At 36.6% G+C, this 26,799-nt stretch overlaps 1 long non-coding RNA gene across 2 annotated transcripts; it reads right to left on the reverse strand.

Moving 5' to 3' along the window:
• Positions 1–529: 529 nt before the first annotated feature.
• On the reverse strand, positions 530–26,066 carry LOC122755887. 2 transcript variants are annotated; one of them, XR_006356417.1, is made up of 3 exons: positions 25,693–26,066; positions 18,233–18,405; positions 530–2,827 (listed from the first exon to the last, which is right to left on the reverse strand). It is a non-coding gene; the product is annotated as an uncharacterized LOC122755887 (long non-coding RNA). The 2 variants fall into 2 exon arrangements; XR_006356416.1 differs by lacking the exon at positions 18,233–18,405.
• Positions 26,067–26,799: the final 733 nt, after the last annotated feature.

Below are 26,799 nucleotides of genomic sequence, written 5' to 3' on the forward strand. Positions count from 1 at the left end.
TATTTGAAGAACGTGTTAGTGAAGGAGGTAACATGATAGTTCTACCCAAGAAGGTTGTAAGAGAGCTGAAAAAGATTATCAAGCTACAGTAGTGAGTACGAATTGATTAGGAAGTTATAAAAGGTTTGCCTTGCCTCAGTGGTGGCCCAGTTGAGATCCTGTGACATAAACTTCTAGTGGAACTAGTTGGTATGGTTTTCTCTAGCTTCATTCAGAAGCACATGAAAAGGAAGGAAGGCAGTTCATGGGTGTAGGATAACTAAAGTGGGGATTTGGAAGGGTAAAATCATTGATGGGATAAAGGGATTGGAGAGAAGAAGACAGCATAGAGTTGAATTGCTTCACCAGAGGTCAAGATGTAGAAGGGAAGTGCGTATAACCAGTGTGGGGGTGGTGATTTACAAAAGAACTGAAGGATGAAAAGACTGGAAATATACTGAAGAGAAAGAACAGAATTTGGAATTTCATGGGAGAGGGAAAGACTTTGATCAGGTAAAGGAATTTCAAAGTTCATGAACATGGATTGAAATACTTGTGAGAGTTTTGATTCTGTAATTGTAGAAATAGATACAAATTAGGAAAGACAATCTCATCTACAAGAGAATTCATTACACTTTTAGAGAAAGGGATCCCATTTCTTTAATCTGGATACATATTTCAAAGAAGTTTCTCAGTATAAGATTCTTAATTAATATGCCCATTATTCAAAATTCTTCTTTTTGTATTAAGGTTTATGAGGCATGATAGCCTAACATATTTCTGTTCTCAGCATGCCATTTTAACTCATTCCTATATATGTCTCTCCACGTGTAAATATTTTCAGGCCCCTGAAAATAATCTTGAGATACATCAAATATATATTAATGTTAAATAAGGATATAATGCATCATAACTTCCCACCTTCACAAAGGAGTAGGATGGGAATGTCCTTTCAGATTTCTTCATTGGAGTCATGCTTGTTCTTTGTAATTTTGCAATATTCATTTATGATCATTTTGTGATTCCCCTCCATTTACTTTGTTGTAATCACTGTTTACGTTGTTTTCTTGTCTTTCATAAGTCACTATGTATAAGATCATTTAACTCTCCCCTGTTTTTCTGTATTTACCATATCTGTTTCTTGCGAAGTAATATTCCATTATATTCATGTACTACAGTTTGTTTAGTTCAATAAGCATCTATTGTGTTTTCAGTTTTTTACTACCAGAAAAAATGATGTTATAAATATTTTTGTAGTATGTAGGGGTTTCCTTCTTATCAATGATCTCTTTAGGGTATAAGCCTAGTAGTGGAATTACTGGGCCAAAAGGTGTGCACGTTATTATGTTTGCATAACTCCAAATTGTTTTCCAAAATGTTTGATTCACAGCTCCACCAACAATGCACTAGTGTGTTTATCTTCCCATAACTCCATCGACATTGGCTATTCCCACTTTTTGTCATTTATGCTCATTTGCAAGGTGAAACCTCATGAATATTTTGATTTGTATTTCTTATTATTAGTTATTTCATTCATTCTTTCATATGGTTGTTAATACTTTGGATTTCTTTTTAAAGCTGCATATAATCCTTTGAATGTAAATATTGAGGAATGGTTTTTGGTTCTATCTGTCTGTCTGTCTATCTCTTTATCTCTATCTATTATATATCTGTCTATACATTCACACCCACATATATGATCATTTTTAGATCTCATGAATACTAAACACTTATCTGATAAATTCTGTGGATTCCTCCCCCTATTTGTCCCCTTCCTTTTTATCCAGGGTACATTAATTTTGTTTCACATTTTTTATTTCATGTAATCAAGACTATTTTATATTTTGTAATTGCTTCTATCACTTGTTGGTTAAGAATTCATTTCTTATTCATAGAAACAAAAGGTATATTGTCTGCTTCTCCTATTTTTGTCATTCTTTTTTCAAAGGTATAATCTTTAATATTGAGGTTTTATACCTGTTTTGAATTCATTGTGGAATATGACACAAGATGTTTGTCGAAAAATAATTTCTAACAGACGGCTTTCTAATTTTTCCAGAAATTTCTATCAAATGGAGAGTTCTTTCCTAAGTAATTTTTCCTAATTTATTGAACACTGGATTATTCAATTCCTTTTTGTATTCTCCCTTGTCAACACTAATCACTTAATCTAACTGTTTATTTTTAATGTTATTTTTAATTAATACTAAATAGTTTTGATAACTACTTATAATATACTCTCAGGCCTTGGAGATCTATTACTCCTTTATCTTTATCTGTTTGAGGGAAGGGTGTAGGAGGTGTGAAGAGAAAACTAGTACCTTTGGTATGAGGGCTACTGAACCCTCTTCAGGACTGCTTTCCATTTTTGGTGTCTACCTGCCACATTGCTCTCACCTGTGGCTCCAAGAAACTATAGCATGGGCAGTAACCACAGCCTGGTGAAATTGTTTTGGCAGACAGGCTATATCAGGTTGAAGGTAATTGACAGGCCTCAAACCCTTCAGTGAGTTAGGGGTTGTCTTCCCCAAGTATATGAAGATGTTCCCTGGAGAATAGGCAGATGTAAATAATTTGTTCCAATAGGCCATGGAGCTTAGCTAGACACCAGAGATGTCAAGGTTATCCGTTGCATTCTTTTTTTTTTGCAGGGCAATGGGGGTTAAGTGACTTGCCCAGGGTCACACAGCTAGTAAGTGTCCAGTGTCTGAGGCCGGATTTGAACTCAGGTACTCCTGAATCCAGGGCAGGTGTTTCATCCACTGTGTGACCTAGCTGCCCCTATCCATTGCATTCGGAGCCATCACTGGTTGTCTTGACTCTGTCTTGCCACTGGACTTCAATGATTCTGTAAGAGAGAGTAAGGATGACTTCATGAAACTTTGCCTCACTTAAATCCAGTTTATGTGCAATTCAAAATATATCACCCATACCATTTTACCATTTTTGAAGTCCTCTGGTGATGGAAAAGAGACAAAACAATAGGTACAAATACACTGGGACCTGTAGTCATAACTGTGCACACAAGAGGCTCAGGGAATAGGGTTGCTTTTTCACTAGACTGAAGTAGCAATGGGATTTGACAGCCTTCTGGGTCTTAGTAGCCCTTTTTAAGGACCACACTACTCATCTCACAGCATGAAGAAAGGAGTAGAAAAGGTGCTTAAATTTTTTCTATGTCACTTAACCTAAACTTCGACGACTTGCCACGATAAGTAAGGATCCTACCTTGTTGTCAAAACACACACAAAAAATGTACAAAATATTTTGTAATGATGATTCCACTAACCACTGGTACAAGAAATGTGTGTATGCTTATGGACAGCACAAAATTCAATAAACCTGAAAGATGAACAACTCTTATTGTGAGAAAACTCAGCAGGTTGAATTGCATTCAATTGTAGCCCTGAGTGAAACAAGGCTGGCAAACGAAGGCCAGCTTACTGTAGTTTCTTCATTTCACATTTCTTCTGGAGTGATCACCATGCTGAGGAATCCTGTGAAGCTAGAGTAAGTTTTGCAATTAAATCTAATTGAGTCAATAAGCTTGCATGCCTCCCAAAAGGAGAGAATTACAGTCTCATAACAATGTGATTTCTACTTGCAGAAAAGCACCATGTCGTCATTAACAGTCTGTATGCTCCCACAATGACAAACCCTGATGGGGTCAAAGAAAAATTTGATGAAAACCTGGAGATCCTCATTATCAAGGTGCCAAAAGAGGACAAGTTTCTTGGTGATCAGAGGAGACACAGTCTATCAGACATAGCAGGAAATCCTTGGGAAGAATGGAGCTGCAATAGTCACTTACTACTAAAGACTTCTGCATCTCATGATTTCTCATCACCAACACTGTATACAATGTTCATTGATATGACTCAGGCCTTTGATACTGTCAGTCATGAGGGCTTGGAGAAAATTATGGCAAGATTTGATTGCCCGGAGAATATAATCAGTATTCTATGCTAGTTCCTGGAGAGCAATTTTGCATGGGTCCTGGACAATGGATGATAATCTCACAATTCCCAGTCACCAATGGAGTGAAATAGGGCTGTGTTCTTGCTCCCATGATTTTTAGTATGCTGTTTACAGTGATGTTGTTGGACACCTTCTACAACAATGAAAACAACATCAGGATTGGCTACCAAATTGATAAAAAAGGCTACAAGAAAAGACTAAAGTGGAGGTAGAGTTGGTATGTGACTTTTTGTTAGCAAATGATTGTATTCAATGACTGATTCAATGCCACCTCTGAGGGTGAGATGCAATAGAGCATGGATTGATTCTCTGCCACTTGTGCTAATCTTGGTCTCACAATTAACACCAAGAAATCAGAGGTTCTCCACCAGCCAGCACCTTACCATCCACATGTAGAACTATTGGTTGAAGCAAATGGAGAAATTTTGAATGCTGTAAATAAGTTCATTTGCCTTGGTGGTATGCATTCCAGGAATGGACATGTAAATGGTGAGGTTGACACATATATTACCAGAAATTACTCAGTGTCTAGGAGGCTCTAAAGGAAAGTGTGGGAGAGAAGAGGTATTAGACTGCTTACCAAATTAAAATTCTATAGAGCCATTGTGCTAACCTCATTGTATGCCTGTAAATTTGGACAGTGTACCAGTGCCATGTTAGGAAACTAAATTGCTTCCATTTGAATTGTCTTAGGAAGATTCTGAAGATCACCTGACAAGATAAAGTACTGGGCCCTGAGGTCCTTTCTTAAGCTGAACTGCCAAACATTCAAATCCTACTTCAGAGTGCAACTCTTATTGACTGGCCACATTATTTGAATGCCAAACATATGTTTACTTAAAATACCATTTTATGGATAAGTCACACAAGGCAAGCACTCATGTGGAGGTCAGAAAAAATATTATAAAGACACTCTGAATGGCCCTCTGAAAAACTCTGGAATTTATTGTGAGGCATGGGAGACACCAGCACAGGACTGTCCAACATGGCATGCTTGTGTGAAAGAAGACTCTGTGATCTACAAGCAAAGCAGAATTGCAGTAGCTCAAAAGAAACATGAGATGTACAAATTTAGAGACATTGCCACTCCAAATGTTCATATGGACTGTTTGTGTTGAACTTGTGGTAGAGCCTTCTGAGCTTGTATGGTTCTGATCAACCACATTGGACACATTTCACATTGACCCAGAAATAGCTATGTCATTTTGGTCTTCAACTGTGGAAAACAACCAAACCAGATCTATTTTTTTCTTTTTAAAAATTTCTCTCACTATTCTAGATCTTTTGTGTCTCCAAATGGATTCTTATTACTTCATCAATTTATGTAAAGTATCCCTTTGAGAGTTTGATTGACATAGCATTAAAATGTGAATTAACTTTGGTTGTATTATCATTTTATTATTTTGGTATATCCCAGTCATGAGTACTGACCATTCCTCCAGCTTTTTATTTTGTTGTTTATTTCTTTAAGAAGCACTTTATAGATATTCCCCAAAAGAGAAAAAGACCCATTTGTACAAAAATATTTATAGCAGATCTTTTTGTGGTGGTTAAGAATTGGATATCAAAGGAATGTCCATCAATTGGGGAAAGGCTAAACAAGCTGTGGTATATGATGTTGAAGAAAGATTATTGTGCTATAAGCAATGACAAGGAGGATGATTTCAGAAAGACCTGGAAAGACTTGTATGAACTGATGTACAGTAAAGGGAGCAGAACCAAGAGAACATTGTGCACAGAAACAACCATATTGTTTGATGAAGAATTGGAAATGACTTAGGTATTCTCAACAATACAATGATTCAAGAAATTCCCAAAAGACTATGGATGAAACATACTATCTATCTCCAAAGAAAGAACTGATATTGATGGAACACAGATTGCAGCATGCTATTTTGCACTTTCTTTCATTTTTTTCTTTTATTCAAGTATTCTTGTACAAAATAACTAATATGGCAATGTTTTACATAACCACACATGCATAACCTGTATCTGATTGCTTATTGACTCAGGGAAGGGAATGGGGAGGGAGGGAAGGAGAGAGAAAAATTGGAACTCAAAATTACAAATAAAAATATTTATTACTTAAAAAGAAGCATTTTGTAATAAAATATTGGCAAATATTTTTTATCATTTAGGAGACTAGTCTTCAAATATCTTATGCACATTGGAATTATTTTGAATGGGAATATATTTTCTATTAATTTCTCTTGGATTTTGTTATTATAGAGAAATGAAATGAAATTGATTTATATTTTGTAGTTTGAAATTTTGCTGAAGCTATTGTCTCAATTAGTAACTTTACTGATTCCCTAGGATATTATACACTATCATGTCATCAGAATATAGAAATAGTTTTATCTCTTTTCTTATCTTTATTCCTTTAATTTATTTCTCTTGTCTTATTGCTGTTGCTACCATTTCTATAACTAAATAAATAATAGAAGGAAGGCAGGACATTATTAACTTTATAATTTATTGGGAAAGCTTCTAGCTTATTTTTATTATATATTATGCTTGATTCATGATCCTTCTACTTATTTATTCCTTCTTTAGTGTCTCTACTTCTTATGGAATTAAAGTTTCCATATTATTTTTTGAGATCATTCTTTTAAATGCTTTCTATGTTATTGCCTTGTAGATCTTATCTCCTTCCCCAATTTTTTTATTGAGATATTTTCTATTTCTTTTCTTAGAAGTATCAATTTCTGAAGCAGATATAGAGGATGGAAATATTGCCCTATTATGGAAATTTTCCTGTGTCCATGATTGTGTCATCCATTTCTGACCCTTGAAATTTCTATGATTATTCCCCACCCTCTATCTTCCCAGGAAATCTTTACTCTGGGTTCATGCTATCTTGTTGGTGTTTTTTGTTTTGTTTTGTTTTGTTTTTTTTAGTGAGGCAATTGGGGTTAAGTGACTTGCCCAAGGTCACACAGCTAGTAAGTGTTAAGTGTCTGAGGCTGGATTTGAACTCAGGTCCTTCTGAATCCAGGGCTGGTGCTCTACCCACTATGCCACCTAGCTGCCCCGGTTCATGCTATCTTTAATGGTTTTCAGTTGCCATAGGAATTCTCATTCTCTTTCTATATAATAATATAGCAATGTATCAATATAGCACTTTAATATTCACAATCTACTTTACATGTTGAATATAACTTGTTTTTCACAGAAATATATCATGTAAGTATTATTATTATATCTAGATTGCATTTAGTACAATTGAGGCTGAAAGAGGTTAAATGTCTAGGTCATAGAAGTAGGTCATAGAACATAGGATTAAAGTTCAGGTATTACTCAAAGCCTAATACCTTGCTCAGTGTGCTATCTAGATGTCTACATTATTTCCCTTAACCTTCTATGAAAATAAATATTAAAGTTATTCTATATATAATTTATTAATAAATAAAATAAAACAGAAAAAGACATAGGTAAATTTTTATAATACTTTGCTTATGATAAAAATTACAGCCAGTCACTTCAAATACTCACTCTAACTACAAATTACATTTCTTCACTTCTGAGAACACAGTCCCATTCCATTCAATCCCTCACAAGAATTTCCTTAACCCTTTCCATAAGATAATGCTTAAAACAAATTCCATCAAAATGATGAGCAGGATGCTATCAGAAAAACCTGGAGAGACCAACTATTTTCAGCAATGCAATGATCCAAGACAACTCTGAAGGTCTTATGAAAAATGCTATGCATCTACAGAGAGAGAACTGATGGTATCTGAATATAGATTAAAACATAACTTTTTTTGTTAGCTCCTTTATCTGAAGTTTTGTTTTTGTCTGTTTTCTTTCAAAACATGGCTAATGTGGAAATGTTTTGCATGACTGCTCATGTATAGCTTATATTGAATTGCTTGAGTTCTAGGGGGTACGGGGTGGGGAGGGAGGAGGAAGAAAATTTGGAACACAAATTTTAAAAAAATTGATGTCAAAATTTGTATTTTTATATATAATTTGGGAAAATAAAATTCTAAATTAAACAACAACAACAACACCAACAAATTCCATCAAAAGAAGAGGCTTCTCTTTTTTCTTCTCTCTGGCTTCTTTCCAGCAATGATAAGAAAAGAATATCTTCAGCCTTATTTAAAGCCATCACCCTAATTAATTACACAATTCTCTTTATAATTTTTTTCATAAAATAACAGTTGAAAGTTTTCCCTCACCTTCTCTATGTCTTCTTCAGAGATTATCTCACAGAAAAATGTTAAAAGTACATACTTTTTTCTGACTCCATAATGTAAATTACCTTATAGAATATGCTAAAATTTGTTATTTTAACTTCCATGATCTTAGAAAAGAAACTGGAAGTTTGTATAGACCCCTTTTGAATTTTTGAATTTTGAAGCTTTTGTAACAGATATTACACACAAATTTAACATAAGTTCCTTTTGCCTCAAAGTAAGCCCTTTTCTCCTTCCATTTTCTGGGTAGAGCTAGATGGGATTCCTTTCTTGTAATAGTTCCCTATCTTTTCATTTGATCAGGGTTCTTAATGGTCCCTAGATTTTAAGATGATTTTTAAATGTTAGAAGGAACATAAATCGAGATAGGATTAAGGAAGGGTGCAGGGCTCCCCTCGTGTTTCAGAAATTGATGCTATTGAATATCTCCCCTTTTTGAACAGATCATATATCACCTTCATTTCTCTCTCTCTCTCTCCCCTCTCCTCTCCTTTTTTTGTCCCTCACCACCAGCCTTTTCTTGATAGACAGCATTAGGATGCCAATAATATTACTTATGAAAGTTTATGTCCTAAGTCTCTTGAACAAGACCTGACCACTGACTCAAAATAAATGTTGAGTTTGTGAATTCAATTAGCTTCAAGGTATTTATTGAGTTAGTTAATCATCACTTAGAATGACATTTCCACTAAGGTCAAGTTGAGATTTGAACCCAGGCCCCAACTATAAAAAGCAGCTGTCTGAATAACCTCCAGCCTCAATTAGTCCCCTAACTCCACTAGCTTACCTTCTTCATAAATGTGAGACTTACCATAAATTGGGGTGGAGGGGAGTTAGTTCTCAATTACTATGAAAACAAATCATTACCAGAAAACTGAATTCCCAATTTATTGTATTTGTTTTATTTATATTTTTATTACTTCTTCCAAAGTCTCCATATTTTCCATGTGTTTTTTGTCCTTCTCATCTGTTCTGGACCTTGTGGAAAGTTGGGCTTTCCTCCATCTACTAATGTGTTGAAGGTTTTATAAACAGTCATTTTTCATTGTTTTCTCTCTACTTTTCCATTTCAAGTTTCTGAGTCTAGTTATATTTGTCCAAATGTGAGTAACTTAAAAGAGGAGGGAGAAGAAAAGACCAGTTTTCAGTATGATTGATAGGAGAAAGAGATATCATTGGTATTTCTCCCTTTAAAACTGGAAAAGAACACTAGAAATTAGGCAGTGCTTTATTATGTAACATGTTTGTATATTCATGTACAAACACATGTATGCACACAAAGAGAGTATTAAATCCACTTTAGGTACAATTCCATGACAAAGATCCACAGGAGTCAGATTCTTTAGATGTGATGAATCCTCCTAATGGGTCATTCACTTTGAAAATCATTGGCCTAAAAAAACTGGGCCTGTAGGAGGTGGAACAGAAATGTTGGTGAGGGAATTAGTGGGAGTTTGCATATTGTAAATGATCTTTTAAACCATCTGGAAAGTTTATATTACATCATGTACACACACACACATACATATATGTATATATGCATACAGTCTATAAACATGTATGAATATGCAGCAAATATAGAAAGACACATGCTTTGAAACTTAGATTCTAAGAGTGTTGCCTGGAACTCTATCTTAGAGGTTAAGTGACTTCCCTAGAGTCACACAGGCAGTGTATATATAGACAATATATCAGAAACAGGATCTTTAATCCAGGTCTTTCTAACTACAAGCACAGCTCTATTTAACTTTGCTATGCTGTCTTTCAATATACACATACCTTGGAGGGATTAAACAAACAAACTCACAAATACACACATATGTATATATGTTCATATGTGTTCATCAGAATCCAAAAGTATTGCTTAATAGGATGAAATTTAATAAAGATAAATGTAAAGTCTTACATCTGGGTAAAAAAATACAGTTTCACAAGCATAATGTTAGACAGAAGTGTATCTGAAAAAGTTCTAGGGCTTTTAGCAGACTACAAGCTCACAATGAGGTAGTGGTATGATTGGCAGTCAAAGTAAATCTAATGACATCTTTAAAAGATTTCACCTTTTAGGAAAAGAGATATAATTGTCCCACAGGTTGCTGCCTTCATCAGCCCTTATGTAGAGTATTGTGTTCAGTTTAGGGTTCCATAATTCAAGAAGGACATTGACAAACCAGAGCATCCAAAGGGGGGAGGTCAGTATGGTGAAGGAACTTGCTTCTGTCATATGAAGGTCAATTGGAAAAAGTGGGATCTTTAGCTTGGAAAAGAATTGGGGAGGGAGAAGATGCTAAATGTCTTCAATTTTTCGAAAGGATGTTTTGTGTAGGAAATATTTGGTTTATTTTGTTTGTCTCTAGAGGACAGAATCAGGACCAGGGGAAGGAAGTAGAGAAGAGTTAAATTTATACTTGATAAAAGGAAATCATCATAATTCTTAGTCCAATAGTGGAATGAAAAGAAGGTGAAGGTTCTCACTCCCTGCAGATCTATAAGGAGAAGCAGGATAAGTACTTGTCAGTTGTATTATAGTGGAGATTCCTTTCAATGATGGATTGGACCAGGTAATTATTGGAATCCATTCTATTTCACAATTTCTATGATTCTTTGATGTGATGTGTTACAGGGACACAGTGGATAGAAAACAATCAGGGTCACCTTGCTTCAAACTGTTTTTTGACACATACTGGTTGTTCGACCTAGAGTGAGTCATATAACTTTTCACTATCCCAACACAGCTCTGTAAGACTTTAAATTATAGAGAGGTTACTGGTTTGTATTGATAAAAGCAGTTTCCTTACTAAGGTACCTATGTTCCTGAATTATTCAAGTCAATAGCAAAACAAAAAACAGAGAATTATGCACATGAGAATATATATCAGATAATACAGATTGAAGGAACTCTCACATTAGGAGTGAGATAACTCAGCCAAATCTCACCCAAGGGGAAAATTCCCTAAAATTCCTGGTATAGCAAGTTGGGTATAGGGAGACAATTGAAGTCCTACGTGTCAGTTTCTTTCAAAAGTCTTTCTCTCCCTTCAGCTACCTCTCTCCTAGAAGCCTGTAAGCCAAACAAAACAAAACAAAACAAAAATGTGAAGCAACTAAACATCTTGGAAAGTCTAAAGAGAGCAGATATTTCTTCTCTTTTGCTCTCACCAAGTCCACCACACCCCTCACAGAGTCTTCACAATAAGGATGGAGTCTACTACCAAGGGGCTTTAGCACTGGGGCTAAATTCCTCTCCTGGGCCAAAACTCTTTGCAGTCCCTCAGCTAGGCCAGGTTCCAGAACTGTAACTACACTATAAACACAAACATCAATATTTTGAAACAACAAGTGTGATTTTTCTACACCCCAGGTAACCATCCTAAGGTATTTGTTGAAACTAAAATGAAACAAATGTGCATTAACAGCACTTGAAGTAGACATGACACTATACAGAGCTTGGACAGGTACCTGGAAGGATACTATAATGACAATATGTCTAATTGCATGCTGTTCATAAGACATGCACATTTTCAAAGTATATTCATATCCATAGTACAGAGTAATCAATCAAAAGCAACAAGTATGGCTAACTAACAAAGCAAAGGCTTGCTAGTTTTAACAGTAACACTATCAGTAGGCATATAGATATAGATAGATATAGTGAGATAGAGATATATAGATATATAGACAGATATATCCAACTGAAATATAAATAGTAACACTGAATTTATAAATTCATTTAGATAGTATTATCATTTTTATTTTAGTAGGATGGTCTATCCATGAGCAGTGAACATCTTTCTTATTATATAGGTCTGTCTTTACTTTTGTAAGGAGGAATAACACTCAAGAAGGCGAAATGACTTACCCAAATGATAGAGCTGTGATTAGCATTACTATTTGCTGAATCCAAATGCTACATGCATTATTCTTTCTATTTAACTAACAATGCACATCATTGATCCTAAAATAAACTATTTGATTTTCAAATTGTTTCTGATATAATAGGGTTCAATATCTATAAAGTGATCCTGGAATGGATATTTAATCTAATGAAGCCCATAAAAATATAAAATTAAAATATATAAGATTATATATTTATATATAAAATTAAATATTTTATGGGTGAAATTAATGATGTAGTTACATTCTAATAAGATAACTACACAAGCTACTTGAAGGGCTTATATAATATAATAACAGTCAGGCAGTCATTCAACAAACATTTTTAAATGCCTAATATAAGCTTCGCACTGTTCTAAACACTGAGGACACAAAGAAATGGGGGGAGGGGAAGTCAGCTTCTGCTCTCAAGTTCACAGTCATGTACAAACAAGTTATAGACACGATAAGTGGGAGATAACCAAGAGAGACAAGACACTGGAATTTCAGGGGAATAGAAAAAGGCTTCTTGCAGAAGGTGGGACTTAAACAGAGAACTGATGGAAGCCAGGGGAGGCAGGAGACACAGAAGAGGACAAAGAAGTTTCTTGTAGGGAGGACAACAAGAAAAAAATACTCAGAGTTAAGTGATGGAGGACTGAGTTTGAGAAACAGCAAGTCTCACTCTGTCATGTTATCACAAAGTCAAGAGAATGGAAAGTCAAGAAGGAGTGAAGTTATAAGGCCTTTAAAAGCCAAATAAAGAATTTGATATTGAATATTGGAAGTAATAGGGAGCCATTACAATTTTTTGAATATGAGGTGGAGAATAGACTCAAGTTGGAAGAGACTAAAGGCTGGGAGACCAACAAAGAGGCCACTACAATGGTGTGAGGTAAAGAATGCCTACTCCAGAGTTGGGGCAATGTTAGAGGAGAGAAGGAGGCATATATGAGAGTTATTACAAGGGTAAAATCAATAGAACTTCACAATGGATTGGATATGAGGTGGTAAGAAAGAGTGAGGTATGGAGGGTGACACCTAGGTTGTGAGCTTCAATGATTGGGAGGGTGGTGGTGCCCTCAACTATAATAGAGTAGGTAGAAAAAGGAAAAGATTTGGGGGATAAAGACAGTTTGTTTAGTTTTGGATATGTTGGGTTTTAGATGTCTGTGGGACACACAGTTCAAGATATACAATAGGCAGTTGGAGATGTGAGTCTGAAGGTCAGGAGAGAAGTTAGGGCTAATAATAGCTAATATTTGTGTTAGCACTATGTGCTTTACAATTATTATCACATTTGATCCTTGAAGGTAGGTGCTATTACCATTTTAAAGTTGAGGAAAGTGAGGCAAACAACGATTATATGACTTGCCCAGGGCCACACAGCTAATAAGTGTCTGAGGCCAGATTTGCTGATTCTAGGCCTGGTGTTCTATGAATTGTACCAACCTAGATGCCAATAGATCTGAGGACCATTTGTAAAGAGAAGATAATTAAATCCATGGGAGCTGATGAGATCACTAAATAAAAAGGTACTGGGGGAGGGGGCAAGACAAAGCTTTGGTGGAAGAATCAGGAGAGATCGGTGTTATAAAAATCCTGAAAGAAGGGAATAGCCAAGAGAAGAAAGTGATTAACAGTGTCTAAGGCTTCAGAGACGTAAAGCAGGATGAGGACCGAGAAAAGGCCATTACATTTAGCAGTTAAGAGATCGTACTGCAGAGACTTAAGAAGAGGAAAGGACACGGAGGCACGAATTGTAGACAGCCTTCTTAAGAGATTTAGATGCAAAAAGCAGAAAAAATATAGGATAAGAGCTAGCAAGGAGGGATGAATAAAGTGAGGGAGTTTTGAGGACAGGAACACATGGCTATGTCTGTAGGCAGAAAACAGACAGGGAGAGACTGAGATCGATACCAAACTGGAGATCTTAGAGGGAGCAATTTGGTAGAGAAGACAGAATTTAATGCAATCACTTGTTCATGGGAAGGGATTGGTCTTGGCAAAAAAGAAGGATTATCTCTTCTTGGGAAAAGGCAAAGCATGAGATGGTGAACAGTGTCTGAGTAATATGAGATGAAAATCAAGGGAGAAGTGGGAGCTTTGGGCAAAAATACCCTCATTTTTTTTGAGAAATGTATGCAAGATTCTAAGCTGTGAGTGTTGGTGGAGGGCTTTAGGAGATTTGGAAAAAAAACTTGTGGTGAGAAGGATAATGAAGTGATTAAGGGTGGAATAAAAGGATTCCTTGCTTCAGTGAGAGCCCAATTGAAATTATGTAACATGAATTTGTAGTGGACCCAGCCAACAAAGCTTTATGATTTTCTCCAGCTTCATTCAGAAGCACATGAGTAGAAGTGAAAGCAGAAGCCTGCTGGGAAGAATTCAAGGCTTAAATTTGGTGGGGCAAGATTTTTGATAGGATAAAGGGCCAAGAAACTTAATAGAAGAGGATGCAGAATTGAACTCTAGTTGTAACTAATAGATTTGCACTTTCATGTACAGTAATTTTTTTCCTATTCCACTATGTTATGAAAATGCTTGTATTATTTTTTCAAGTTCAGAATCAACTAAGATTTTTAAAAAAGTAGGGGTGAAGACCCTTGTATTACATTAAGCTTGGCATGTGGAAACTAGAATGGCAGTATTAGTTGTTACTTCAGGTTTCTGCCTCCTCACATGTAACCACTAACGGACAAAGGAACAATAAACAGTTGTTGAATTGAAAAAATAAAAATAACAGAATTTAAATCAAGGAAAATGAGAGTTTTGCTCCTTACCCAGGCTGACAAGCTGCTTTCTATATCAACATTAATTCTTAGTCTATACCCACTGACTAATCTCACCTCCTCTTGACTTTGTCTTTTGGTTATTACTATTTGCATAACCCTGGAACTATGGATTTGGTTCCTTATGAAGGCAGACACACATGCCAGAATACTTCACGCAGCTACTCTTAGCTAAGAATCAATCAATAAGCAATATATAATAGCTAGATTATAATGCATAAGAAATAATCAGTATCTTCTGAGTTGCTGGAAGTGTATTGTTGCTCTGGACACAAGTCCCTCCTCCTCTTGAGTAAATCAGGACCCAGGATCACTCCCAAAAACATCCAAATAATGCCGTAGGAAAATGCCCAAAGCAGCAAAACTCACAGAAGAATGTGCTGAAATCATCTTCTAACCAAGAATGGCTTGGAAGGTCAGAAGGAGGGAGCTGCTGTGCTGATACAGGAGTCAAGCCCAACCCCACAGTCACCCTGACACAGATCCAGTCCCAGGAAGGCCTCACCAGAGAAGGAGACCCCTAGACCCTCTGAATCAGCTGAAGTGCCAGTGTCGTCTGGAACTAAGCTCACAGTCTGGTGAGTGGGCTGAGCCCTGGGCAGGGGGGAGACTACAGGGGTCTATGCTGGTGCTGAGGCAGAACTTGGATTTTTCACCCCTGCTTAGAAACAGGACATAGGCTTGAGTAGCAGTGGCCCAGGTCAAGGAGGGGCACAGACAGGTCAGAGCTAAAAAACAGAACATACAAAGCTGGTTGACTAGCAAGTTGGTCTGGGGTCATCTAGGACCAGGGAACAGGCCAGGTGAATGAAGAACCTCATCTTCCTTAAATCATACCACCTGGGACTTCTGAAGCTTGGGATAGTGCAGCCTGGAAACAGTGCCCCACTTTAAGGAGCTAAAAGTCAAGTAAAAGAAAGGCAAGATAAGCAGACAGAGAAAGGTGAGGACCATAGAAAGTTTCTCAGTGACAAGGAAGACCAAGGTGCACCCTCAGAGGAAGTTGTCAACATCAGGGCCCCTATAGCAGCTGAAGGAAACAGGAAGATATCTAGAGTTAGAAGCGAATTTAGGCTTCCCCTACTCTAACCATTTTATGGCTAAGACAATTGAAACTGAAAGTAGGGAAATGATTTCTTCAAGTCCCAGGATCAGTTAATGGGAAGAGGCAGAAGTGCTACAGAGACAATGGATCTGAAATCAAACCTATGTTTAATATCCTAGCTCCAAAATTTACAACCTGTGTGATCTTCAGAATTTCACACTCTCTCTGTGCCTTAGTTTCTTAATTTGTAAAATGAGAGCACCGAACCAACCAAACTCTAATGATTTATAATGTGAAAATCCTTCAGTCCATTCCTAGAGTACTTTGAATTCCCCTTTGCTCCCTTCAATGTCCATGTTGCAGTGCATTTATTGGGGTAGGAAATGAGGTCACAAGTGTTATATGCTATTCCCATAGTGGAATTTAAGCCCCTTGATGGCAAGAAATATTTTGATCTTGCCTTGTATTCCTTATGCCCTCCATAGTACCTTCTATAAAATAAACATTTAATAAATGCTATCAAAAATTTTGGTCAGTCCTTTACACAAATCTTTATTTGTAAATAAAAGACTGACTAGGGTTTTCTCCTAAACAGATGTTTTTATATGTTTGATTCATTAATAGTCTAGATTCTCCCCCTCCAAAAAAAACGCCATTTTCAAAGCTGTTTTACACTCCCCATCCATTTACTTAGTTGGGGGAGAGTTTTGTTTCTATCCTGAACATAATTGCTTTGGGCTAACTGAAAGGAAAGTTACACTGTCCTCAAAGCCTGCTGCGGTTGGTTAATCCCACAGTGTGCTTTCCCCACCTAATCCCCAGATTGTCCATTTTAGTTTGCAGGGCCTTGTCTCACAGATGTGCCTGTAGGTTACGATTTTCCACACTGCTATGAGCACTGGCACAACTTTCCATCTGCCTCTCCTTGGTGCCAACTCATTTAGGACTCAACTGCATCCTATTGTCTGTTTTCTCTTAGAATGATGGAGAGAAAGGCTGTGCTGAATTCCCTGGCTATGTTGGGACCAGTAAATCTCATTCCTGAGCCATTGTTACATTCTGAGATTTGCCCACCACAAGTTAATTGGGATTGTCCAAATAATAAAATGAATGACATGGCCTCTCTTTGCATTTTTTAAAAATGTAAGACCTGTTCTTTCTGTCTTAAAATGATTCCATTTGTTGCATTTTCCCCCCCAAATATTTTGTCTAAGATGAATACAATGCTTAGAGCTGAAAGAAAAAAAAAAACTAGTGAAGAAAGATGATAGCTACAAATGCTATATAGCCTTACAATCCATAACCCACTGGATTTTTCTATAACATTTTTCATATTAAATTCTGTCCAAAGGAATTTAGTTGACAAAAATATCCCAATTTTAATCTTACTACCTGTGTGATTTTAGGTGAATAATTTTGTCTCCCAGGGACTCAGTTTCCTCTTCTACAAAAAATGAATGGATTCAACTAAAGGACCTTTGATGTCTCTTCATGAATGTATTTCTAACTGCACCATATGCTGACATCTATGGTGAGGGACAGACTAACAAGACTTAACCATAGGACAGTCTTATAGGTTTTTATTATAAAATCATTCCATTTTTTTAAGAACAGGAATCTTAAAAACCACAAGAGTTTCTCCTTCAGCTTAAATTATTTCAGTGTTATTTGTAAGGCTGTTATTATGCAATACAGAAAGAGAAGGAGAAAGGAAAGAGAATCAGCATTTACCTGGTTTCTACTATGTACTACACATTGTGCTAAACATTTTGCTGATATTATCTCATTGAATCCTTACAAAAACCCTGAGGGGAAGGTGTTCTGTTATTCCCATCTTTACAGGTGAGGAAACCAAGGCAGTCAAAGTTTAAGTGCCTTGCCCAGAGTCACACAGATAATAAATGTCAGAGGCTAAATTTGAACTCAAGTCTTCCTGACTCTAGGCCCAGTACTCTGTGCAGTATGGCACCATCTAGCTGCCTCTGAGACAGAAATCTCTTGAGGTATTTAAAAGTAGAGGTAGCTAAGTAGCATAGTATATAGAGCAATGGGCCCAGAGTCAAGAAGAGCTAAGTCTAAATCCAGCCTCAGATACTTACTATCTGTGTGACCCTGGGCAAGTTACTTAACCCTGTTTGCCTCAGTTTCCTCACCTGAGCTGGAAAAGGAAATTAAAAACTACTCTAGTATATTTGCCAAGAAGATCCCAAATGGGGTCAAAAAGAGTTGGATACAACTGAACAACAATAACAAATTTAAAATTAAAGTAGGTATAGTGTAAAGAAAATGGATTGACAGTCAACCCACCAGAATTCTACTGGCTCTTAATAAGTCCTTGTTATTTTTCCTTGTTGTCTTACCTTATCCTAACACTCACTCATTTTCCCACCATGAAGTCTGAACTACTGGACCTCCATTTATTTCATATCCAGACTTTCTCTTCATATTCAGGAACTAAGGAAAATAAAGTTGACAGTGGCTTGTTTTAGTGTACCAAAAGAGTGATTTCCTTGACAAAAGCAGTTGTCCACATCTATTACCAAAAAAAAAAAAAAAAAAAACGATTATCACAGTGTTTTCTATAGTATGCTTATTATTCAGTCCAATTCTTTGGCCCACGGAATGGAAACATCAAATGGAGAGAGTAATTTTTCAAGTTCCTAATGTCAGGTAATTATTCTTCTGTGTGTCTATTGTTCATAGACAGTTGGGAGAATCTGAACCCTTTTCTCTTATGAAGAACCAACAAATTTTCTCCCATTTCAGTCTTATTTCTTGTCTCTGTTTTAGTGAGTACATTGTTACACTGTGTTAAGGGGGTTATCAAATTAAGTTGATAACAATCATGATTATTTCAATTATTTAATGAATAACATCAATGATAAGAAATTAATTTAGTGCTTTCTATGTTCTGGGCACAGTGTCATGTGAAGATAAAAATGAATCAGTCCCTACATAATTAAGAATAGAAGGATGGAGTCAAAAATTAAGTTTTCCAACTTATTTTCTTCCTGTTCAAGTCTATTTTGTTAAAAACTCATATGTAATTAGTTTCCTTTGTAATTCTCTATATTATATGCATTTATTTTTTTTCCCTGAGAAGTGGTTCACAGGCTTCACCAAAGTAGCAAAGGAGTCCATGATCCCTGCTCTAGCTGTGCCCAAAAAGAACAACACTTTGGGAACCTAGTCCCCACTAATATCCTTGCAGGTTGGGGCATCAGAGACAAACGTGTCTTCTGGTCCTGATTCTATCATCAGCTCTGTATGACCTTGGGTATTTTACTTTACCTCTTTGAGCCTCAGTTTCCTTATTTTTACAATGAAATATTGTCCTGATTATTCTGATCTTAAGAAACAATCAAATGAGCTCTTATGGGGTACTTCCTGTTTCAGGCACTGTGCTTGGTACTAGGCATACAAAGACAAAACTAAAGCAATTATATTAACATTTTATATATGTATGTATATATAATATATGTATGTATTTATATATATTTTAAATTTAGTACTTTTATTGTTTTGTACTAAGGAACAGCAGGGTAGTTATGCAATATTCTCTCTCATTTTCTGTTCTGAACATCTATGGTATAACTTGCAAATCCTTAAGAATATCTTTTATCACTAGATTGTAACAATAATTAGAATACTGAATTTCTTACTGACTTCAACAAATAAAAATATTTAAAATAACTTTACTTGTACCCCAAGATAATTATAAATTTACATATATTCTTAATAGTTTCACTTATACTTAAGAATTAAAATATATGAATTTTATGGAACTATTATGGGAAATTCATAGGTCATGCAATATATAGGGCTAATATTAAAATGTTAAGAAAATAATCCCACTATCCTTACTTCTGCAAATTTATTTGTGTAATCTCCATGATATATGAAGAAACATATGAGGTTTCCCACAAGGTCACATATCTAAGGTTTTTAGTCCTTCAAAAGTATTGATGTCTATAGCTAATTTACAATTAGGCAGTAGTTCAATAAAACCCAAATAATCTATTATTTAAGAAGCTACTGGGGGTGGCTAGGTGGTGCAGTGGATAAAGCACTGGCACTGGATTCAGGAGTACCTGAGTTCAAATCCGGCCTCAGACACTTGACACTTACTAGCTGTGTGACCCTGGGCAAGACACATAACCCCACTGCCCCGCAAAAAAAAAAAAAAGAAGAAGCTATTATTAAGAAGCTCTTATTAAAAACAAATAAACAAATGAACAATAACAACAACAAAAAAACACCTTCCAACGGACTAAGGAAACTCAGTAATTAATAAGATTATTCAAAAACTTATGGATGTTCCTGGGGAGTAAAAGTTCCTAATCTGTCAATATCATAGGTAATCTTTATATATTCATTCATATGTATACACATATGCACATTTATATATATATATATATTTATGTATATGAATGAAAATGTATAAGCTCCCTTATGAAGCTTATATTTTATTAAGGGAAACAGCATGGATAATGCAAATATACATCTATGTCCTTATATGTGCATATACATAATATACATATATACCTATGTGTCTGTATACATACATAATAAAATGCAATTTCATTGCAAACACTCCAGCATCTGTAGGTTCAGAAAAACCCTCATGTAGAAGGTATCATTTGAGTTGAGCTTTAAATAAATCTACAAGGGTAATTCAATCCATAACAAGATTGACAGTGAACAAAACAGTACGTGATGATCTGAGAATACCTTACATCTACTCTGTAGATATTTTATGTATGTATTATATGTACTAAATTATCTTTATGTATGTATTTTATGTATGTATTATATGTACTAAATTATCTTTATGTATGTATTTTATGTATGTATTATATGTACTAAATTATCTTTATATTTGTCTTCCTTGCTATAATGGCAATTTCTTGAGAGCATGGGCTATTTTTGCCTTTCTTTGTATCCCAAGTACTTAATATGTGCCTGGCATAAAGAAACAATAAATGATTGCTGATTGTCTAGTGAGACTTGGTATTAGTTTCTTGTAGTCTCAGCTTCAACTCAAGTAATAAGAAATAGATAATTGTCACTTCCTCCCAGAGTTAGTAGCTGGGTAAATATATTTAAGAGAGAAAATCAACCCCTTTGACAATTCATTTGGAACATAAAGGGGAAGGTGGAGAGGACTATTGACACTATCCAGAAAAATAACTAGGTTAGTAATGCCACTGTGAGACACCGGGTAATATCCCAGCACCACTGTCAGATCTTTCATGTTTATGTCTCTTGGCCTGAATCACAGGAAGTTGAATAAATCTTCAGCTGTAGAAACCAAGATCTCATATGAAACTGAAGGATTTATTTCAAGCTACTGAAAGGTTTATAGCTTAAAATGTTAAATTTCACTGATTTGGCAGCTTGAGAAAGTTCTTCCCATGACTTTTCTCCCTGGGCCTTCCATTCCCCCTTCTCCACTCACTTCCCATTCCTATAAGGAAGCAACTGAACAAAGGTAAAAATTATAATATTGTAAGAATCTTTCAGGGTTTAACCATACTTGGCACTAAAAATCATGTTTTCCCTATTAAGTAGTTCTGCAAAGTTATCATTTTGGTATTTCTTCTTGAAAGTCACTGGGGGCACTCATGAGATGATCACTCCAAAAAACCTCCAAATATTGATATTGGACAATATCTGGAGCAACAAAATCCACAGAAGAATATGCTAAGATCATTTTCCAACCAAGTATGGCTTGTAATGTCTGAAGGAGGGAGCTGCTGTGCTGAGACAGGAGTCAGCCCAACCCCCACAGTCATACTGACACAGATCCAGTCCCAGGAAGGCCTCATCAGAGAAAAGACCCTCAGAGCCCCTGAATCAGCTGCAGCACCAGTGTCATTTGAAACTTAGCTCACGGTCTAATGAGAGGGCTAAGCCCTGGGGAGGGGAGAGATTACAGGGGTCTATGCTGGTGCTGAGGCAGAACTTGAGTTTTTCACCCCTGCTGGGAACCTGGAGGTAGGCTTGAGTAACAGTGGCCCATGTGGGGGAGGGGCACAGGCTCATTGGAGGTGACAACCACAGCACACAAAACTGGTTGATTAGCAAGTTGGCCTGGGGTCATCTACAGACCAGGGAATAGTCCAGGTGAATGAAGAACCTGCCCCTCCTTAAATCAAACCACCTGGGACCCCCTGAAGCTTGGGACAGTGCAGCCTGGAAACAGTGCCCTATTTTAAGGAGCTGAAAGTCAATTAAAAGAAAGGCAAGATGAGCAGACAGAGAAAGGTGAGGACCATAGAAAGTTTCTTAGTGACAAGGAAGATCAAGGTACACCCTAAGAGGAAGATGCCAACATCAGGGTCCCTATATCTAAAGCTTCCAAAAAATATGAATTGGTCTCAGGCCATAGAGGTACTCAAAAAGGACTTTGAAGATAAAGTTAGAGAGGTCGAGGAAAAAATGGAAAGAGAAATGAGTGTGATGCAGGAAAGACATGGGGAAAAAAGTCAACAGCTTGAAAAGCCAAGTGGTAAAGAAGATACAAAAGCTCTCTGACAAAAATAATTGCCTAAGAATTAGGATTGAACAAATGGAAGCTAGTGACTTTATGAGAAACCAAGACACAATAAAGCAAATTCAAATGAATAAAAAAAAAAAAAAGAGGGAAATGTGAAATATCTTCTTGGAAAAACTGCTGACCTGAAAAATAGATCCAGGAGAGATAATTTGAAAATTATTGGACTACCTGAAAACCATGATCAAGGAAAGAGCTTAGACAAAATTTAGACAAGAACTTCCAAGAAATTGTCAGGGAAAATTGCCCTGATATTCCAGAAGCAGAAAGTAAAATAAAAATTGAAAGAATCCACCAATCACCTCCTGAAAGAGATCCCAAAAGGAAAACTCCCAGGAATATTATAGCCGAATTCCAGAGCTCCCAGGTGAAGGAGAAAATATTGCAAACTGCCAAAAAGAATGAATTCAAGTACTGTGGAACCCCAGTCAGGGTAGCACAAGATCTAGCAGCTTCTACATTAAAGCATCAGAGGGCATGGGATATGATATTCCAGAGGACAAAGGAATTGAGATTACAACCAAGAATCACCTATCCAGCAAAACTGCATATAATCTTTCAGAGGAAAAAATAGGATTTCAATGAAAAAGAGGACTTTCAAGTATTTGTGATGAAAAAACCTGAACTGAATGGCAAATTTGACTTTCAAATGCAAGACCATAGAGAACCATAAAAAGTTAGAGTTAGGTGACATGCCTGGGGTTGTGAAGTGAGTGGATGTCTTGTGTCTGAGCCCAGATTGGGGCTATAGTCCTCCTGGGTCCATGGTGAATTCTTTGTCCACTGTGTCACCTAGCTGCCCCATGATGACATCTTTAGGGTAAAATTGAGGGGTGAGGGGAATGCACTGGGGGAGGGGAAAGGGCAGAAGTAGTATGGGGTAAAATCCCACATGAAAGAAACAGGAAAGCATTTATGGAGTGGACAGGGCAGTAAATGAACTCATCAGAATTGGCTCAAAGAGGGAATAACATACACACTTAATTGGGTGGAGTAATCTATCTAACCCTGCAGGAAAATAGGAGGGGAAGGGGATAAAGAGGGTGGGGCAAAATAAAGGACGGCTGATTGGGGGAGGGGACAGTCAGAAGCAAACCCCTTTTGAGGAGGGATAGGGTGAAAGAAGATAGATAATAGAGTAACTATTATGGGGAAGGGAATAGGATGGAGGGAAACAGTTAACAATAGTAATTGTGAAAAAGAGAAAAGGGGGGAAAATTGTACAAAAAATATCTATAGCAACTCTTTGTGGTGGCTAAGTATTGGAAATTCAAGGAATGTCCATCAATTGGGGAGTGACTGAAGTAGCTGTGGTATATGATTGTAATGGAGTTATTGTGCTTCAAGAAATGACAGGCAGGATAATTTCAGAGAAACCTGGAGAGACTCATGAACTGATGTATAGTGAAGTGAGCAGAACTGGGAGAATACTGTGCACAGTGACAGCAGTATTGTTCTATAAGCAATTGTGAATAACTTGACTACTCTCATCAATGCAATGATCCAAGACAATCCCAAGGGACTAATGATGAAGCATGCTGTCCACTCCCAGAGAGAGAACTGATATTGATCGAACACAGATTTAAATAAAAATGCACTTGTAGATTGTGCATATATAACCAATGTCAGATTGGTTGCTGTCTTGTGGAGGGGGTAGGAAAGGGAGGCATGGAGAAAAATTTGGAACTCTAAATCTTATGAAAATGAGTGTTGAAAACTACCTTTACATGTAACTGGAAAAAATAAAATAAATGGAAATTAAAAACAAAGTCACTGGGGGTGAGGGGAAGTAAAGATGATAAAAGAGTCAAAATATAAACTCCAGCCTTATGCACTTTGATCTCTAGAAAAAAACCCTCATGTTCTAAATAATATTTCTAGATGCTCAGTGATAAGTTTTTCATGTCTACCTATCTCCACACATCCTTACTTTCTTGATAGATTATGGTCTAGAATCAGTCTTATGATTTTATTTTTCATTGCAGAAGAAAAATCTGAGCTACCACTCATCAATCTTAATTGAAATCTAGAGGTTCGCTTTGGGGATCCAGAGCATCTCTTAACTTCTCTCTCGTGTATTCCAGATTCTTTACTGGATGGTGTGAGGATCATTCGCGTGCATAATCATGCCAGTCACCCTTCTTCTTAGAATACTGTTGGGTAAAGAACTTCTGATGAAGGAAGAATGTGACACAGAATTGGTAAGATGCTAGCTTGAGAGACTGGAAATAGCATTAGGCTTAATGTCTGGAGACCTAGCATCTAGTTCTGTCTCTTTCTCTGATGTCTTTGGATAATGTTTGCCATATTATTTAGCTTTAGAGTTTTATTTTCCTTATCTTCAAAATAAAGGTAGCAATATATTCTCTGCTTATGTTTTATGATTGCTGTGCATATCAAATATCATAAGGGTCATTGGTGTGATTTTTAAAAGGATGAAGTAGCATCCAAACATAAGATGTTGTTATGGATGTTGGGTGGCCAGCTAGGTGATACAGTAGTTAAAGTGCTGAGCTTGGAGTCAGGAAGAGTCATCTTTGTGAGTTCAAATCTGTCATCAGACACTTACTGGCAAAATGACCCTGGGTAAGTCACTTAACCCTGTTTGCCTCAGTTTCCTCATCTCTAAAATGAGATGGAGAAGGGAATGGCAAGCCACTTCAGTTTCTCTGCCAAGAAAATCCTAAATAGGGTCATGAAGAGTCAGGCACAATTGATAAACTAGTGAACAACAAGATGCAGGTTGGGTATCAGTGGGATACGTTTGATTCATTCATTGCTACCTGCAAAACCGATCATTAAACTGATTGTGTAGTGAGACTTGGTAACACAAAGTTGGCATGATGTAGTCGTGTATAAGAGCTGGCTTTGGAGTCAGGAAGACTCATGCCTGAGTTCCAGGACTTTCTCAGATGAATGCTGGCTATGTGACACTGAATATGTCACTTAATCTCTCACTGCTCACAGGAAACTAAGTAATAGACAATTTGCTGGACTGGAGGATTATCCACACTGGGAATTGCTTAAACAGATGAAATCATAAGTCCAGACTGCCTCCTCCCACACACAACCAACTACTCACATTTATATCCTGCCCAGCACCCCAAAGTCATTACTTTCTTATCAACATCATTAAAATTGAAATGAGTTAGGACCAGATATTTAGAACTAGAAAGCACCTTAGAAGCCAGTCATCTAGCCCAACATTCTTCCTTTATAGATATAGATGAGTAAAAATGAGGACCAGTTAGGTTAGTGACTTACCTAAGGCCACACAGGTAGTAAATGACAACCAGAATCCTTGGACCCATGTCTTCTAATTTCAGAAACAATTTTTTTTTCCATTGTCCCACTTGAAACATTTTTTCTTTGGACCAACATACAATGCCATTACCATAGTGAATATTTTTTTCATCACATCTATGATTTCATAGCTCAATCGGAATTTTCCCCCCAACTAATTATCAATTCCCTTGTAATAATTATTGCTTGGAATACTAAATAAGACCTTAAGTGACTTATTCATGTGTCATACAGGGAAGTATAGATCATTTAGACTCCAAGCTTGACTCTCTATCCATTAATCCACATTGCCTTTCTACTATTATAACTCTTATAAGGTTTTTAACCCATGGCCTCTGCTTCCCAATGTCAAACATTGACTTACCTAAAAGATTTCCAATGTCCTGTTAATGTTGGATGACTCCTGATACTATTTGTTCAATTGCCCAATGAGAAATGGAAAAGACCTTTAATCTTCTAATAACGACTGAGAGTGACCCCTGGCCGTACATGCCTCCTCATTCCTCAGCCTTCCCATATCACAAGTCATGATACTGTGCTCTGAAAACCAGATCTTTTGGGACAAGTGTACAGCTGGATCTGGTTTGATTGGGCCCTTCTACTCTATGAAAAGTGACTTAACTCTCTCAAGTGGCTCAGAGTTTTTGCGCCAAAGGAGGCTGTTTTGTGAACAATCTTTTCTGTGAGGGTTTTGTGCTTCCTAAAATATCCCTTGCTTCATGAGAAGAGAAAGTATTTTTTTATTTCTCTTTGCCACATGCCAGTTCCAACAGCTGTAACTATTTCGTTTTTAATTTTCTTGTTGCAGTCTTGTCTCTGCTTAATCCATTAAGACAACTTTGAGTGTTCTCGGCTCATAAATTTATAAAGAAAAAAAAATGAAGGGAGTACTTTGAAAAATGCTATCTAAATTCATAGCCAAATGCACTCAAAACTCTTCAAAGTTAAGTTGCAAAAAAAATGGTTCTTAATATCACAGATGATATTGTCTAAGTCAGCAAATTGAACCTAAGGGCTTCATTGACCTATAGATATGTAACCCTTTCTTCCTCTCCCTCCCATATATAT

This window comes from Dromiciops gliroides, chromosome 4, assembly GCF_019393635.1.
Source record: "Dromiciops gliroides isolate mDroGli1 chromosome 4, mDroGli1.pri, whole genome shotgun sequence".
Lineage (NCBI taxonomy): Eukaryota > Metazoa > Chordata > Mammalia > Microbiotheria > Microbiotheriidae > Dromiciops > Dromiciops gliroides.